The 13,622-nt window shown below is 45.5% G+C and overlaps 1 long non-coding RNA gene across 1 annotated transcript; it reads right to left on the minus strand.

The window, feature by feature from the left end:
• Positions 1 to 7,740: 7,740 nt before the first annotated feature.
• LOC127688039 (uncharacterized) lies at positions 7,741 to 12,416 on the minus strand. Its single transcript, XR_007978521.1, has 3 exons — positions 12,339 to 12,416; positions 11,572 to 11,748; positions 7,741 to 9,650 (listed from the first exon to the last, which is right to left on the minus strand). It is a non-coding gene; the product is annotated as an uncharacterized LOC127688039 (long non-coding RNA).
• Between the last annotated feature and the right edge of the window lie 1,206 nt (positions 12,417 to 13,622).

Below are 13,622 nucleotides of genomic sequence, written 5' to 3' on the forward strand. Positions count from 1 at the left end.
TGTTGAAAGGGAAGAGACTGCCTCTGAACAGGAAAGTCCGACTTTCTGGCTCTGGGACTCTGAAGTCTGGGCTTTCCCAGAGACGCTTTGGACGAGATTCTCTTTAGCTTGTATGTGATGACTGGAACTGGAGGTTTATGTTTGGAGAGACCGCCAAATAGCTTTCTAGAGATCCATGACCTTCTGCTTCCCAAAGGTATCTGACCTCTGGGTAAGAAAAGTCAACTAGTTAGTTAGGTTTCACGGAGACAGAGCCTTGTAGACTCAGCACAGGATCTGTGGCTCTGTGATGGGTTTGAGTCTTAGTTGCTACCTGGATGGAACTAAGTCACTGACAGCTGTATGTTTCAGTTGCTTGGATGTTGACACTGGAGCAGTGTCCTTCAATGTGCAGGTGTGGGGAGGAAGGGGGAGCAAACACAGGACATGGCAGGAAATGTGGACCTACTAACCTCCTCCAGCCGCAGCCTGGCTCATGCTTTTTCAGTGGACGAGAGGCTACTTGAGGACCATGGTGTCTAAGGAGGAAGAGGAGGGAGGGAGGGCCCAGTGCATGCTGTTAGCTGGTTGTCTGGACTGTCTCCAAGCTTGCCATCCCAGTCATTGTCCACACAGCTCTCGGAATCGTTACCAGTCACAATCCTTTCCCACTTAGGGAGCTCCCCTCCCTGCCCAACCCGGACAAAGGGCTCTCTAGCCATCCTGCCTGCCCTCTCTGCTTGTCCTCTTTTCAGATGCTCTTAGTTACAGGAGGCGAATCCCAGCGCAGTTCAGACACTGTCCTCTCTGCCTTGCCTATTCTCTCCTCTACCTCTGCTAAATCTCCCGCACCGGCCATTGTCTGTCTGTTGTTGTTGTTTTTGTTTTAGAACCAAGATTTCATGTACACTCAGCTCTTGCCAGACTTGCCCCAGAGGAAGATGAATACTGTGAAGCCTGAGGTTTTGAAATCCCATCCCACCTTTCCCTTGACCCCCTCGGTAACTAAACAGTAGTGATCCTAAGAACCATTTGAGTCTAATATTCTTGATAAAGCCAACTTGACTTGATTTGGGGAGAAGCTAAAGTGAGGCTGGAGCTGGGAAACTAACGGGTGGAGGTTTACTGAGCATGTCCGTGACACAGACAGAAATAGAACCCTGCGACCCAACTCCCCTTTGCCTGGGGTTTACAGTGACATCTTAGCTTGGCTATCCCAGAATAGCCTCTCCCAGGCTCACCAGCTGTGAAGTGATGTGTTGCAAGGGTTATTTTTTGCCTTGGCTTAACTGTTAAGAAAAAACCACCCCAAACTCCTAAACTCAGCCTAAGAAAATCCATTTCTCACAAAGCTATCCACTTGCCAAGTTTAAATAGGGTCCATTACATCATGAGTGCTTTCGGGCCACATTCTCTACTTAGGACGGCACTTTGGTACCTGAATTGAGTTCAGAAATCACAGTTTATTGAAGGAAACAGATCACTAAGTCACTCCACTGGACTGAAGCTGTTGACATTGCTTATTTGGAGATGCCAAGCATTGACTAATGTTTTTTCAGTCATGTGGACCTACACTAGCCTGCAGCTATGTAATAATGGGTGTGGTCATCAAAGACCTGGGTCTCAAGGAGCTAAGGGAAAGGGGCAGGGGAGGGTGTCTAGGAGTTGGTTTGTGAAAGGTGATTGCTGAATTTCCAGGAATTTTACAAGTTTCATTGCTAAAGACAGCCATTATTAGGCAATATTCAAAACCCAAATCGTAGATGCTACAACCTAATCACATCCTAATATGTCTCTCCACAGTTTGTTCTGTGCCTCTAGAGTTCTGCAGCTATTATTGTATCCAATTGTATTGTATGGGTTTGCTACTGTGAACCAATCTCTGCACTTCCACATTCAGTATCGTTGCACTAGCAATCTAACTCAGCTGTGATGAGAATATTTACACCAGAGAAATGGGCAAACTATGCTACGGGCTTGATGTTTTCCCTTTGTTGATCATCATCATCATCTGGAATTAAGAAACTTAAGAGAGAGACTCAAGGAAGTGAATGAAAACTAATAAGGTAGATTTAACGTAGAAGCACATTGTAACTGCAACTAATGCAGAAGCACTTGTAAGCTCTAGCACTGACACTGGAAACAACATAAAATATGGAGGCAATATTCTTCCAGTTTTCAAAGAATATTATCCTACTAGGTGGAGTCAAGTGAACTATGAAGAAATGAAGTTTTGAAATGCTCCAGTATGTAGTATAATGACAGATACATTCCGAGAAATGTGTTGGGCAATTTCATTGTTGGATGACTTATGGAGTTAAACTGAGATGGCTACAATGTCACCCTTACAGGATTCTGTTGTAGCTGCCAGAGTGTTTTCTGCTCCAGCATTGCTATGTGGCCTGTATCCATGCATTTTTGCTGTTTCATGTTCCTCTTACTCATTATTTTGACAAATTGTCAAACAATAATCGTGCCCAATTCATGCAAATTAGTTGCTAAACCTTTGTTAGCATACTTCTGGGAATTATTGTGTATGGATCTCTGCCTAAGGGTTCTAGATGGGAGAACATTATAGAATACCTATGTAAAGGAGTTATTTATTCTAGCTAGCCCTTATTAAAGACACAGAAACCTGGTATTTTATTTATATACTATAAGCCAGATTGGGCAGGTTCTATGCTGTTCTCACCTATATCCAAACCATACACCCTTTGTTACTTGCTTTGGTGTGTCACCCAGGCTGCTTCTGCTCCATCAGCCTGTCCTCGGGGTGCACTCTGGCCAAGTGATCATGATACATCCATTCTCATGGAGACCTCCTCCTCTCTGACTTTTGCTTCCTTCTCATCCCATTTTTTCTCCTGAGATCTATCACTCGATCCTTAAGTCCCACCTTCCTCTCTCTACTGCCCAATCACAGGCTCTGGCCTTTCATTAACATCTCAGCTTTAAATTGGGAAGCAAGGCTTACACAGCAAAGGCCAGTGTGCATAAGAATAGCCTTTGGATGACAACCAGATCTTGGGGTTCAGAATTTAGCATTCGTGTGTGTGTGTGTGTGTGTGTGTGTGTGTGTGTGTAATACCAGACCAACTCCCAGCATACCTACAACTCAACAATAAGAAACATGTTATAGGGGATCAGGTACTAACTATTGGGAGAAAGCCACACAGATGATGTAACTTATAGCCAGCACCAGAAACTGCCATTTAGGGTAGAATGTGGAAAATAAGACAGACATGTATAACTGAGCACATTATTGGATGGAATTAGGATTAGATGGCAGAAAAGCCAAAATTGCTGTTGAAATTGAGAGTGAGGATTAATGTTGTATTTATAGTCCCTTGGAGTTTGTAAAGGCCTTCCTTCCTCGTGAGCTCATGTGATCACCAGAATTGGGGGACAGATGATGAAGACGGATGACATCAAACCCATTTTACAGACAGGAAATGGAGGTACCAGGAAGTTACAGAGTTTGCTCATGGTCAGTCTCTCCACATACATGGCTAAGCTGACACTTGATGAAGACAGACGTAGACTTATCATAACTTTGGGCTCAGACATACCTGGGGAGGGGAAAACCTAACCCTGACATTTATGTAACTTTAGTAAAATTGCCATTTGAAGTGTTGGCTCTTTAAAAAAATGTTTTGAAAATTGTATTTGTTTATTAGTATGAATGTGTGTGCATGCATGTATGAGTGCCTGAGTGTGTGTGTATGTGTGTGTATGTATGTGTACACACGCATATGCGTGCATATATGGTGCACATGTGGAGGTCAGAAGATAACTTTCAGGAGTCAGGTTTTGCTTTCTCCGCATGGGTCTCAGGAATAGAACTCAGGCCTGTCAGGCTTGGCAGCAAGTGACTTTACCTGCTGAGTCTCCTCCTCACTAACCCAGCCTTTGATCTTCTTAACGCACAAAATGAAGATGACAGTGTCTTGGTTAAAAGTTTGCAATGAAATTTGGGTGAAATTCAATCAATGGACGTAAAGAACTAGTGTTTAGGAAGCCATCCATAAACCTTGCTTTTCTTTTCCCTCCCACAGAGTTTTGAAATTACTGACATTGGCTATGAGACTTTCATCTAATATATTTACTTTTTTTTTGCTGTATTTTTAGGGGTCGAGATAAAATTACTCACATAGTTTTGAGCGGCTAGAAGCCAGGGCAGGGAGGAGGGGGCCAAGGAAAGGTCAGGACACCATGTACATCACTCCTTGGCTCATTGGTACCTGCGGTGAATCCATGCACAAGGCACCCCACTTACAGAAGCTAGCTCCCCATCTGGGTGCCTCTGGTTCTATGCCCTATGTCCTGTAAATCCTGTGACCTTTACTACACCCAGGATTTACAGGACATAGTACATAGAACTAACAAGGAGCAATGAACAAGGAGCATGAGGAGTGCTGCCTAACTTTCCTTCCATGAAGACCCTTCTTCCCATGAAGACTTGGGATGCAATGGCAGTATGGTGGTCCCACATTAAAGAGGACAGGGAAGGTGCCATGGTTTAAATGTTCGATGCACCCCCCCCCCAACACACACACACAGCTGGATATGCTCTTGGGCTGAGCGCTTGGTTTCCAGATGGTCACACTGTTTGGGGACGTTGTAGAACCTTTTGGGCACGGGATCTTGCTGGCAGACAGAGGGCCCTAGGGGCAGGGCTTAAAGGTCCTCTGCTGGTTCTCAGACTGCCTTCAGCTGCTTCCTGATTGATCTAATCAGCTGCCACGCTACCAATGCTCCAGCCATGTTTTCCAAGTCATGGAGGACTATACAGCCTCACGCCGGGAGCTGAGGTAAGTCCTTCCTCCCTTAGGTTGTTTCTGTCAGTTATTCTGCCACAGCATGAGAAGAGTAGACAATTCAGTAGGGGAAGTAGCGCAGACAGACGCAGTCAGTTCAGATTCTAGAGTGCACCTCACCACTTGAATTAACGGAACAGTCTGTGATCTAGGTTGATCGTCTGGGGATGGTTTCCGCAGGAAAATCCCAGTTTAGGACCAAAAGTGCCATTTTGCTTGACATATTAAATGCCGAGGTACTCAAGACAGTGCTCTATGTGACCACCTGAAATAGGGGCTGAAAGGTGGGGTGTGAGGTTCCAAAAATCTCTTTCTAGTTTTAGCTTCAGTTTCTTCAACTGTGACACAAGAAAGAACATCCCTGACTCCTCTACCGGGCCATTGTCAAGGCCAAATGGTGGCATGGGGAGGGGGGATCTCACAGGTCTCTGTTATTCTCTGAGTCCCTGTGTTTTCAAAGGTCTCTCACTTCAACAGTACCCCCACCCCGGGGTCTAGTATGGCCCCATGAGATGAACACACCACTTCTGTGGTTAGTGCTGCCCTCCTGCTGGCCCTGCTTGCATGTAGAGACACAGTCCCTGGATATTGGGCCAACAGGCTTGTCACTGTCAGCCTATCTCAGGTGCCAAGCGCATGAATGGATGACTGTAGAGACCTTCACTTGAAAGCCATCGGAGCGAGGCAGAGATACCTTCTCTTGCTGCATTCTTCAGCTGGGGGTGGGGGTGGGGTCTCAACATGCCTGTCTCCTTAGAAGGCTTGTGCGAGTACAGGCATGCACACCATCCTAAACTCTGGCACTGCCCCGGCAGTGTGAGAGTTCAACAAATTCCACTCTCACTGTAAAATGATGTTCATGGTGGCACCCACCGCATAGGCTATTCCATACATACCACAAGCTTGTGCATTTGAGTTAGAAGTTCACACTGTATATGAAAAGTGCTTATCCAGTGTCTAGAACATTAAGAAAAAACATAAGTGATACACAATAGTGATGATAGTTAGTATTATTATCAGACCACCAAATTATACTAATGATCCTACTACTACTACTACTACTACTTTCTTACCACAAACCTGGGGGTTTGCTACTAGTAACAGCCTTCATGGAGCAAGGTATGGAAAGAGGGCGTGTGAGGCAGGTGAATTAGAGAATGCAGAATTGCAAAGACAAGGAGACAAAAGATGAATGAGCAGCGCTTGGGTTAATTAGTTCTCAGAAACCTGATAGTCCAATAGAGTGGGCCTGTGTCTAGAATTATCCGATTGTTGGGCTTTGTCAGAATCTACTTAGTCGAGGTTTTATAACCTATGCACCACAGTGGTGTAGAAGAAGTTAAACTCTTTTGGTTTGGAGATCACTGAGGATGGAGCTTCCACATCTTAGAATGAACCCAACTGAGTTGGACCGAATCAGCCTTAGAAAACTGGTTAGTGACTGTGGTCCCTGAGTCCTAACTCCAGGCCAGGTCTTTTACTAGTTCTATTGCCAAACTGAGCTTATAAGAAATCAGGACCAACTAGGGACCCAAGGTAGCTGTCTCACGCCTATGTACCTAGACAGCTAACCACTTCCTTCTGTTGCTTCTGACCCATCTCATGGCACTACTGTAGTTGGCTGTGAAGTATCTCCCAAAGGCTTGACTGAAGGTTAGTCCCCCAATGCAATGCTCAGAAATGGGCTTTGGTGAAGGAACTGCATAATGAGGGTTCTGTATGGGCTGACCTATAGATGGAGTTACCATTTCATGGTAGTACTGGGAGACATTACAGACTAGGAGGTGGTGCCTGCTTGGGAGAAGTGTGTGAGTCATTGCGAGCATCCTTTGAAGAAACTAGAAGACAAAACTGATGACTTCTTGCATTTCCTGGGAAATTTGTAGTAAAGTAAGAATATACTTAAATGCAAGTATACACGGAGATAACTGTATACATGATATATATATATATGTAGCATATCTTATGATAAATAATTGTACATATGATATATAACATCTTATGATATCATCACACATTAAAACAGAAGTGGCTATAGAAAGAGAAATACCAGAAGGAAACTGCGAAACATTATCAACAAATTTCTGTTTGTGATTTTGTGTATCCTCCAAAGTTTTTGCACTGAGTATTTATTGTGTGTGTGTGTGTCTGTGTAGTGTGTTATGTGTGAATTTCACTGTATATACTCCCTTTGATGATAAAAGTTCTAGTTCAGCTCCTTATTTTTGTTTGATTTCTTGGTACAGATGAACTATATTTGCTTTTCTTACTGTGAAAATAGGCCCAACATTCCCCTGTATTGATAGCTAGAAGTTTACCCTTAGTTGTCACAGGAATTGGTGCAGGTTTAAGCTTGATCAGGCCTGGCTAGTATAGAGTGCTGGTCTGCATGGTTGGGTGAACTATGGGTAAATATTTAGAGTTGCTTACAAACAGTGAGAAAAAGCAAAAACCAACCAACCAACAAACAACCAACCAACCTGCCCTGGAGAGAATGTTCTGGACATGGGTTGTAGTTGTGGCCTGTCTGAGATCGTATGGAAGACATGCTGTTCACAGGGCAAAGCAAGAGACTCAGTGGCCAGGACACTCTTAGATGGGGTTTGCACGGCTGTGTCCTGGCTGTCAGGCCCCAGAGGAGATGCGCATGATGACCTCATGGTTATTTTCCATTCCTTATGATCTATGGGACTTCCCTGATGTTTGGGTAGCTGTTTGTAATTTGTTCTTTGGCCAGTCCTTTTCACATTGCTCTGAAGGAAAACAGTGATTTCTGCATTTTTTTTCCCTGGGTCATAAATGACAGAGGATTAGGTTCCTCTCCTCATAGATTTGCCTTGGGTTCTATTATCCAACATTAAAAAAAAAAAAGAGGTTTATGAAAAAAGGAAAGTTTTTTTCTTTTACAAAGATTTATTTATTTTTATTTTATGTGTATAGGTGCTTTACCTGAATGCATGCATAGGTACCATGTACATGCAGTGCTGACTGACGCCAAAGAGGGAGTCAGATCCCCTGGGACTGGAGTTACATATGGTTGTGAGCTGCCATGTGGGAACTGGAAATTGCACTTGAGTCCTCTGGAAAAGCAGCCAATGCTCTAAATACCTAGCCATCTCTCTAGCACCCCCCAAATAAAATTCTTTTTCAGGTGAACCTGGACTCTCCAGAACTTCTTGTCTAAGATGTGTTCATCTCCCAATAAGGACTCTCCACTGCCAATTCTAGCTCCATGTCCCTGGGGTGGGGGGGGGGTCTCAGAGGACAAAATGGCTTCTGTCGCTGCCTAGAACTGTGAAAATTTCTGAAGGAGGTTTTGACGTAACGGCAAATGCCATTTCGAGGCAATAGAATCTTTCCACTCATTACCAACCACCCTTCTACAAAGCAGATTTTAAATCCTTCCCTAGTATGAGTAAGGACTGAGAAACAACAGATGATTTCTGCTTTCATCCAAATTACATGGAAAGTTCCAGGCCTCTGGGAGGGAAGGACAGGGAGGAGAACAAAAACAGAGCATCAGGGTCTCAGGATGTCCAGCTTCAGATGCTTGCCTCTGGGACTCACCACTTAAGACATGTCATCGAGCCATAAATACCGTTCTCATCACCTGCGGTTGTGAAGCTAACATCGTTTAGCTTGCCTGGATCGGCATGTATGGTCTTGTTTGATTGCAGAGCACAGTTCACCCAACCACCTCCTTCCTTGGGTCTCGGGGGGTGGGTTCTAGGGCTATCAGGGGATTGCCTAGAATGGAAAATCCATTAAACTACTGCCCCCAAGAAGGAACCGCCTGCTCCCAGGCTCGTGGCTTCATTTAATTTTTCCATAGTTCTTCATGGCTGTGCATCCTTTCATTTCCTCAAAATCCATCTTGGATAACCAGTCAAATACGTAAGCATTGCCCAAGGCCTGACAGTGTTCAGGGCCCTGTGGAGCCTGTATCCCTGGGGCATACAAAATTGTTTAAGACGGGGTTGGAGACACAAAGACTCATTAGAGAGGCAAGGCCCTGTGCGGCTGCATCAAAGGTCGGACAGGGTAGCCATCAATGAGGAAACGAAGTGGAGGGAGGAGTAGCCAGGATGTGGAGTGGAGGGAAGAGGTGATGTCTCTCCAGGCCTCTGGATGAGATGCCAGAGAGGACGGAGTCGGAAACTGCCCTCTCGGAGGAAGATGACTGACAGACAGTGGCAGGGATAGCGGGTCCCCAGGTGTGTAGGCCCGTGGATATGAATTCAGGTGGGCAGAAGAGAGGTGTAGCACACAGGCTGGAGAGGTGAGACAGCCACGTCATGGGAAGCTTTACATTTTCTTTTTAAGTTCCTGTGTACAATCTCCTGCCTTACCTTCTTTTTGCAAGAACAATTGTTTTAAGTTTGCCATTGCATCTTTGCCCCTGTTGCTGCTTTCTAGAGTAAGATTGTGTTGCAAGCCCTGACGTTTGCCTTGGGCATCTTCCTTTTGTCTCTCTCCTCACACTAGTCCACCAAGCGAGGACTAGTCTCCAAAGGTCCCTGCCATCTCAGGGCGGGTGACTCACCAGGTATTATGGGTGCCTCGTGGACCAGACAAGCTGGCTTTCTTTTGGCAGGGAGTTTCATTTTGCCAATGGAACTAGACTTGGAAGAAGCTGCATCATGTGCCTGAACTATGTCCCCACAGACTGCCATCTTGGGAGGGCCAGTGGCAGACGCCAGGAGCTGGCCGGCATCAGGGTACAATCTGGTAGCCACAGAAGAGACTCTCATCCTTGGAGAGTCTGAGTGCGCACTGACACCTGTTTGGTTTGGCTGGTCTTGGCCGGTAGCGTTTCCAACAGAGATGAGCAGGAGATGGGTGAGTGGCTGAGAGCTGGCAGTGGTGGGAAAGGAAAAACATCAGTTCAGGGGTCCGTTAGAAACCACAAACCCTAGTTAGACTGGTTTGCTGCACAATGGGAACCAAGCTTTCTCATAATCATCTGAAGCACTCCAATGGCAGACAAAGGTGGAATGAAACTTCATGGAGCTGCTTTCTGCATAAATGGAAGATTAAAAGGAACCGATGGCCAGAAGGGCAAAGATGGGCAGGGTTTAGTGGATCAGAAGAAAATCCATTGCTGGGAATTATGTGGGACTGGAGGTTGTCGTATGTCGTATGTCATATGTCATATGTCGACTACGGTAGTAGTTCTTAGGCCCTTTCTCTGTCTGTGCTCTTGGATTACTGCTGTGAACATGGCTTCATAGGACCAAGAGGCTTTGCAACAGAAGTACCCCATAAAGACTTACTCCCTCCAAGGTAGCTGCAGCAGGGGGCTTGCCACGCCTCCCTGCCTGCCTTACAACCATGACTTTCTTTTTCTTACTCAAAGACTGTCCATCTGTCCAGCCATTCCGCCAAGGCCAGCAACCCCATGCTGATTTCCTTTGGAAGAGCCCCAGCTCCCAGGGTGACCTTCATAACAGCCGGGCACATGGACGACTTCAACCCCAAACTTCCCGTTACCAGGAAGAGCTGGCCCAGGCTATGAAAGTTACAATAAAACAGTGGCTGTTTCTGAGCAGGATCCTTTGGTGAAGTCATCGGGATAGTTCTCTCAGCAGCGTGTCTAATTTTCCCTGGCTGCCTTTCTGGGAGCTGGGCACCCAACCTAATTTAGACTCTCCACTTTGGCTCCTTCTTAGACTTCCATGCCATAAATCTGAGCCCCCCTCAGTGCCTGATCCCACCAGCAGGCAGACAATTCAGAATTAGCTGTCGTCATGGTTGTCTAAACTGACAGGTAGGGAAACTGAGGCACAGCAGGCCACAGGGCCTTGTCCCACCTCCCACAGTGATCCAGCAGCACTGTTGCCAGCAAGGCCCAGGATTCTGGCTGGAACTTGAACTGTGGAGCTCTTATGGAAGGCTAGGGGCCATGTGAGTGGGTTTCAAAGCTTTTACTGGGCCTCACTTGGCTCCAGATCCCAGAACTGTGTGCAATTGGATTTTGATGGGAATGCGGTGGAGTAGGAAGTGTGTGTGTGTGTGTGTGTGTGTGTGTTGGGCTTGATGATGATATTTGGAATCCTTTTATACTTTCTTGCCTGGAACTTGACAAGCCCCAGAGCTGAGAAAAAAAACAGAAAACTCAAAAGCAATGGGATGAGAGAAGAATCCTCCCAAAGCCATTGAGCAGGCTGTGGGCAAATGCCTTTCTTTCTTCACCCAGAACCCCTGCCCTCAGGCACAGTAGGCTAGCTGGCTGGGCAGGTTTGTCCAGTCCAAGGCAAGGTTGGACTCTTGATTGCAAACCCTCTCTCTTGCAGCCCCAGGCCTCCTGGGTGTGGCCTCGTGCTCTGGAGAAGGGTGTGGGGGAAACAAAGGGGACACTTGGGTTTCAGACAATTTCTAGGTGCCTCAGGGGACCTACATATTTCCTATGTAAAGTCCAGTCTGTTTGAAATTAGACCTCTCTCTCTCTCTCTCTCTCTCTCTCTCTCTCTCTCTCTCTCTCTCTCTCTTTTTGCTTATTTCCGGAGAGATTAAAAATAGAGACCCAGGCTTAATCTGGGAGCCTCTGAGATCAACAGGGCACTGTTTCCATGAGTATGAAGATACTGGGCAGTCTCACCCATGATCATAGGTCATATGCAGCAGGCCCGGGTGGGCTCAGTGTGAAGGAGTTTTAAGTTGTGCTCATTCTCAACAGTTATGATTCTGTTTCTAGACCACAACAAGGATACTACCTTCTTTCTAATTTCAACTGAAATACAAGAGATCAACACTGTCGAGGGCCCCAAACCCTTACTGTGCTTCAGGTTTCTTGATGAGCTCAAGTTGCAGGTCCTGTCTGTCCACACAACCACTCAGTTCATAGTGTGCATGGAGCGGGGGAATGGGTGGGCATCCCCTCTCTTCTGAGGATGCTTTTCAGGTTTTGTAGCTGTTGGCTGATGATAGCAGGTCAACAAAGCCTCTGATGGTGCTTGCTCGTGAAAAAAACATAGAGAAAGAAACAGAGATCTAGGTTGGACATCCTGGCATAAGTCAATAATCACAGTACTCAGGGGCTGAAGGCCAGAAGATAGGTAGTTGGAGGCTAGCCTGAGATACATAGTGAACTGAAGCTAGCCTGATTGCATGATGAGTGGGACCCTGTCTCAAACCAACCAAACAGATGAATGGATAGAGAAATGTGGTATATACACACACAATGGAGTTTTGACTGAAAAGAAAACTGAAATTATATAATTTTCCAGAAAATGAATAGAATAGAATAGAATTGGAGTCCATCCCCTGCCCCCCTCTCTCACACATACACATCTAAATACTATTATGTGAGTAAATGCCAATATGCACATATGAAAATGTCACAGCAAAATCTATTATTTTGTACGGTAACAAAAATATTTAAAACACAAAATCAAAACAAACCAGAGGCCCACTTGGTTCTAATCTCTGGAGAACTTAGATGAACACACTGAGGAAAAGTAGACGGAACCAGTGGGAGGCGTTTGCGACTGTAGGCTTTTTACTCACAGGGAAAGGGAGTAAACTGTAGTGAACTACACATACCTGTGATGCGGGAACAGCAACTTTCTTGGGTACACAAAGTGGAGTGTGACAGAGATGAAACTCAAGAAAATAGTCTAATCTTTCAGTCAATTCAGTTCTGAAAAGGAGATACTGGCTAGTGAAACTTCCTGCCTGGAGTTCCCCTGTGTCCCAGCTGGGGACCTCTTGGTGCTGCTCTCCAACGCTGTCACATGATCATGCCTATGTCTGTGCACCTGAGTTTGCCCAGTATAGGCCTAGTGCTGGCTAGTATCCTTAATTCTGCTCAACTATCAATGTTCTTTTGAATAACTACTACACAGAAGGATTCTTTGGTTGCTAGGGACTGAAAATCTGTCTCAAATTCCTTTAGTAAAAGGGAAACCCAATGGTCCATGGAATGGAAAGATCCAGAATTAGAGTTAGCATCAGACACAGCTGGATTTGGAGCTGAAATAATGTTACCAGAACTTGGTTACTCTCCTCTTCTCTCTGCCTTTCTCTACCTTCAACCCCAGGTTTTAGGAGACAGTAAAAGGACAACAGCCTCAAGCTTTCTGCCTCTCAGAATTTAAGTTAAAGGGAAACATTCTCCTCTCCAAGAGTCGTGTGTGTGTGTGTGTGTGTGTGTGTGTGTGTGTGTGTGTATGTAATCTCAAGATACTTTATTGGCTCCAAAGGATCTGATATCCACTGCCCAACCAATTACTACACCCAAGAGAATGTAACACCCAGATTGACTTAAGCCTGGGTCGCATGAATACTTGTTTTGGTGTTGTATGTGAAGCTATTGTACCTTTGGGCTGAGAGCAACAGAGAGTGTGGGATTTCCCAAAAAGAAGTGGCACCTGGGTACCAGAAGAAGGTGGATGGGTGCTGAATAACTAAAATGATAAATAGGAAATCTTTGGTATTTATAATCTTTATGTTGGCATAACATATGGCAGATACCCAGTCTGACAGCCCAGGATCCTCCCCGTGCATGCCGTGTGACAGGGTTCTGCCATTGTGTCTCCCCTACATTCCTCTGCCTGAACCTAGATCCATAATCTAGATCTTTCTCCTAGAATTTGAATTTTGACCCTGGAGTTGGGGAGGCAGGGTATTTCTAACAAAGCTGATGTTTCCGCTTCACAGATGTGACTAGCAAGGATCTGATCCAGGAATAATTCTTAGCACAGTTTTGGAAAGCCTGAGCTAGACTATAAATCATGAAGCTGAATTCTAGTCACACACATCCCAAGCCCAATTTCTACCCTCCCTGTGTCCTGCCTATGGAGCAGAGCACTAAAGAAGCCCCATGCG

This window comes from Apodemus sylvaticus, chromosome 6 (assembly GCF_947179515.1).
Source record: "Apodemus sylvaticus chromosome 6, mApoSyl1.1, whole genome shotgun sequence".
In the NCBI taxonomy this organism is placed as follows: Eukaryota; Metazoa; Chordata; class Mammalia; order Rodentia; family Muridae; genus Apodemus; species Apodemus sylvaticus.